Genomic DNA, 5300 nt, shown 5'->3' on the forward strand with positions numbered 1-5300 from the left:
ATTGAAGAGGCTTTCAGGGTAGGGCATAACTGCATTACCTGAGCATTCCCTAGGCTCCCAACCTTAGATGCTATCGCGCTGGGGAAACTTGGTGTGCTAGCTCTAAGGAACACCACGGAGCGTGGAGTGGAGTGGAGACACCACGGCTAGGCTCTGTAATCAGGTGGGGCCTCGATTGTTCTTGTGCACAAAGCTGCACTTTTTGCCACCCTAAGCCAAAGACCTGTCATGTTTTGACAAATGCTGTACCCTAGTGTACTTTTTGCTCATTATAATATCATTATAATACCAAAACACACCTCCATCCCAAAAGCTACCCGCCTCCAAGGTGCGACCACCCCTCACTGAGCATGCGCTCTGAATTTCTCGGAGCCTATTACTTTAAACGGAGACGGGAAAACTTTACACCAATCATAACTAAGATATGCTTGACTAGAGCCACTCAAGCTCCACCTAAAAGATAGAAAATAATATAAATTGGCCCAAGAGAGAGGGGATGTTAGGGAAGATACCATCGTCAGGGGAGATACCATCCCGAGGACATACAACATCCTTAGAACCTCCTGACTCCTGGGATCAGTCGACGGGCTGAGCCTCTCTTCCCCCCCCATTGGGACGCCTTTGGGTGAGATCTGAATATTTGCTTATAAATCTCTATAGAGTCTTTGATCCTTTTAACGCGTTTATTTCTAGGCTGCGCACCTGGAACACCTAGAACCCACACCTAGAACCCACACCTAGAACCCACACCTAGAACCCACACCTAGAACCCACACCTAGAACACACCTAGAACCCACACCTAGAACCCACACCTAGAACCCACACCTAGAACACACACCTAGAACACACCTAGAACACACACCTAGAACCCACACCTAGAACCCACACCTAGAACCCACACCTAGAACACACCTAGAACCCACACCTAGAACCCACACCTAGAACACACACCTAGAACCCACACCTAGAACACACCTAGAACCCACACCTAGAACCCACACCTAGAACACACCTAGAACCCACACCTAGAACCCACACCTAGAACCCACACCTAGAACACACCTAGAACCCACACCTAGAACCCACACCTAGAACCCACACCTAGAACACACCTAGAACACACACCTAGAACCCACACCTAGAACCCACACCTAGAACCCACACCTAGAACCCACACCTAGAACACCTGTAACACCTGTGTATTTCATGCATACTAGCTTGCTTTTGCAGATAGTCACTATCACCGGCAATCCAAAAGAACCTGATTATCTGTTGCTGTAATAAACCATACTTGATTGCATTGTGATAGCTCTCATTAATGCAACTAGGGTGAGGGTGGTTATCCGTGATAGTTCAGTGTTCTGAATCTAACCAGACCCCCAGACGGTTAATGCATTGTTGGTGAATGTCTGAGCGGACCCCCAGGCGGTTATTACGTTTTTGGTGAATGTCCGAACGGACCCCCAGTTTTGGTGAATGTCCGACTGGTTCAGTACTCTGAATCCAACCGGGCCCGTAACGGTTAATCAGCTACACCCCTTTAACGCGACACTTCCTTCTCTGTCTCGCCCCAAGTTGGAGTCTGCCCTATGTACTGTACTGCACAATGACCCAGCACTGCAACTGCTGCCCTCACTCAGAGATTGACTCATTGGCTGACATGGGCAGCATCAGTGTTTGGGGGGTTCATGTAATTTGGAAAATAAAAATGTTTTTCCGATGAGATTCAGGCCACAGATAAACTGAAGAGCTCCATAGTCCATCCCTGGTAATCTAAATTATTCCCCGTGTATATTCCTTGAGAGATAAAGAACTCATCCAAATTTTATACTCCCTTTCTTCACGTCATGTCTGCATAAATATACAGACACATTAATATACACATGAACTATCTGTACACAGATAGACAGGGGGAAAAAAAAGTATTGAATCAAGCAGGGCAGCTCTTCACTCTTGCAAGGTATTTGGCCAAGACTCTACTACAAGCTCCTTGTGACTTTCTATGGATTTGCTAATACTACTACCATTTACACTGGACCTCTATCTATGCTACACACATCTTGTAGCACCATGGCCTACTACTTCCACACGCAGTTTCTAAGTTGCTCTGGAAAACCCATCTTGTTCATTTTGCCTATGGGCCTGTGGCTCAACCTGACAGCTTCGAGAAGCGCTGTCAGGGCAGGTTTACAGTGGGAAGCCTAAGGAGATCACAGCCTTCTTTTGGCACAGTGGGGTATGGACGGCATCCCAGGTTGCATGCCTGTGGGATAGCCTATCTCCTTTTCCCATGGGTATCACACCTACATCCCGTGTCAGCTGCATGTCTTTTTTTTTTTTTCTTGTATGTTTTATTGCTTTTTCTATGCTTAAAACTTTAAAATGTACATCCCCACATAGTGTCTCAATTTAGTATTTTCATTACAACTCATTCCTTGAGCAATCCAATAATAATTTGCAAGCACACAGGAATGTCTGTTTATTTTTTCCCTGTCTTTACCTGTATGAGTAGGTCAATAACCTACCAAATGTGACCTCCTTGTGTGAGCAGGCAACAAAAACGGGTTTTCAACAGCAGAATTCAAACAGACAGAATACACTGTCAGCATTTAAGGTGTAAGTGGTTCCAACTTAAATTCTTCCTTAAAAAAACAAGACCACAGTCTATATCCTGAGCCCTATGAACAGATCTACAAACCATCTGTTATGACCTGCAGTAATGCAGGACAGTGAATTGAGTATAGAATTCAGAATAAAAAACTGTTTTTAATTCTGTCTCAGCTTTGGTACAAACACTCTTTCGTGACCCTGTTAAATACATCCATCTAAGAAAGCAGGCAGCAAGACTGAGATCATATGTTTATTTTTCTGGTTAAAAGGTATATTTCAGAAGAAATGTATTTTGTTATTTTTATTACCAATGTAATAAAAAGCATTGTGGAGTTTACATTTTATTAGCAAACTTCTATTACAGAGGTTGGGCTGAATGAAATAGTTTGATTAAAACAGTTAATACAAAGGTGAGAGCTGATCTCAGTCTGTTGGGCAGCAAGCTAAATGCAGAAACACACCTGTTAGCTTTACTCATTGTCAGACTAAGTGCTCAAACTTTTATAACACTGCGTTACGTCTTAGCACAGAAAAAAAAAAAAAGTAAAGCAATCCCACACACTTCAGCATGCCCAAACTGTTTATTTCAGCCACTGAATTCATTTTCTTTTTCATCTGCATTCGTCTTCCAGAGTCATTTGAAATACCAGTTCCCTAAGGATGAGAATCACCAGTTCCCATGGTGTTGCCAACAACATTCCCAAGAGCCCAATGAATGAAATGAATCCGGGAGTGGATTAATCTGATTGTGTAAAGCTTTGATAAGCTGGCAATCACGCAATAACAAGCGGAACAAAACCATCACTTTGATCTGTTTACACATAGCCCTAAGTCTGGCCCTGATCTAACAGAGATAAAAGAAAGGCTAATAATACCTCTGGTATACTTTTACAAAAGGCAAAATAAAGGTTATAAATCAGCAAGAACACTTTGAAATTCATTCTTCTGTTGCAATAACATTTTGACAGCACAAGTAGATGTATTCAAACTTACAGAGGTCAGCTTTAAAACTAAGATCAACTTTTCCCTTTGCATTTCTTTTTTTGGACCTGTCATGCACTTTGAAAGAAACCTGATGGAACAGACATGGTAGTTTTCACTTAGAAGTCCATTTATATCTTAGCTTAAGAACTTAACACTACCATGCCTTGGTCCAATCATTCTTTCAACTTAAAAAAAACATGCATTAAAGAGAGAGATCCAGACCCACATTTAGCAAAGAAATTCATCATCTCTCAACAGAAACAAGTGATCCATTACAATTAGGGTGTGGAAACTAATTTTGCAACTACCTTTCAAAAAATTAGCCAAGTGAGTGAACACACGGGGAAATAGAAAAAGAAAAAAAAAAAAAAAAAAGAGAGAGGAAAAAGAAAAGGAAGGGAAAAATGAAAACCTACTATACAAGACAAATTTAGCAAGTATTAGTTGATGCAGGTCCTGTAATTCATAATAAGCACAGGTATTCATAATCATTCAAAATCAACTTGAAAAATCTCAGTAGTTCGACTTGAGATTTCAAGACATACTGATTATCCTTCTAGGTCACAAGACCATCTTCTTGGCATTACTGCGTATTTTCTATCTGCAGAGGGTATCACAGAACTATCGGATCATAAATTAGATCATAAATTATTCAGGCATAACGAAACTCTGTGCCTGCCAGTGACTCGATCCAGAAAAGCAGTCCCTGCAGCTGAATGGCTCTGCTGATCTCCTTTAAGTTCCAGATGTGCACAACACTTCCATGCGTGTGGGGTCTGAGCAGGGGCGAACAGACAGAAGTGCAGTAAGAACTGCGTCCTCTGCAACTGAAACTGGCCATCACCACCAGGCATTCATTGCCTACCTTACTTTTTAAAGGTGCCACACTGATAACGCAGGCAGATGAAACGAGGCTAAAGTTTAGCCACAGCACTGTAACAAGAGTGACACTGAGAAATGTTACTGGCAAGCCTAAAGACAAGACTGTGACATACACGTGCCCTTCAAGAGGTGATCCGTGGGGTTAAGTCGATAGTTGTGACACATGTGGAGAAGCCGTATTTCTGCAACTCTTTTACATTCCCGAGCTGCCTGTATGCCCGCATGAAGAAAAAGAGGGCAATTCAGGGGGAAACGCCGAGTACAAGCGAAAGTTGCAATCCCACCTTGCAATCCCGACCAGCAGGTCACACACCACGCTCGGGACACGGCAGTGCCCTCACCGGGGGAGGGGGGTTTGAGCCAACCCTCGCTGCTCCTGCGCCTCGAAAGCCAGCCCCTGGGTTAACAAAACGAGGCACCGCCTCACCTCAGGGCACGGACCCGCTCCCTCGCCGCGGCAGTGCCAGCACGGCGCGCCGCCGCCCCCTTACCTCCGCCATGGGGCTGCCACCTCCCTCCTCTTCTTCCCCTCCGCGCCCCAGCGCCGCTCCTCAGGGGGCGCAGAGCCCGGGGCCGCCCCCTCACGGCCGCCCCACAACGGCCGCCCTCCAACGGCTGCCCCCTAACGGTCGCTCCCCAACGGCTGCTCGCGGGCGCGGCGTCCCTGAGGCGAGGCGAGGCGAGGGGAGCCGCGGGGGGCGCCGCCGCCTCAGCGCCCCCGGAGGGCGGCGAGCGAAGGAGACGCGTTGGGAAGTTCGTTAGCTTGGGGGAGAAATAAAGATAAAAATAAAAATAAAAAAGAGGTTCTCCGTCTGTTTCTGTA

The 5300-nt window shown here is 45.2% G+C and overlaps 1 long non-coding RNA gene across 1 annotated transcript; it reads right to left on the reverse strand.

Moving 5' to 3' along the window:
- Nucleotides 1–2848: 2848 nt before the first annotated feature.
- LOC110353169 (uncharacterized) lies at nucleotides 2849–5082 on the reverse strand. The gene is made up of 2 exons (XR_003495269.3): nucleotides 4969–5082; nucleotides 2849–4874 (listed from the first exon to the last, which is right to left on the reverse strand). It is a non-coding gene; the product is annotated as an uncharacterized lncRNA (long non-coding RNA).
- Nucleotides 5083–5300: the final 218 nt, after the last annotated feature.

This window comes from Anas platyrhynchos, chromosome 2, assembly GCF_047663525.1.
Source record: "Anas platyrhynchos isolate ZD024472 breed Pekin duck chromosome 2, IASCAAS_PekinDuck_T2T, whole genome shotgun sequence".
Lineage (NCBI taxonomy): Eukaryota > Metazoa > Chordata > Aves > Anseriformes > Anatidae > Anas > Anas platyrhynchos.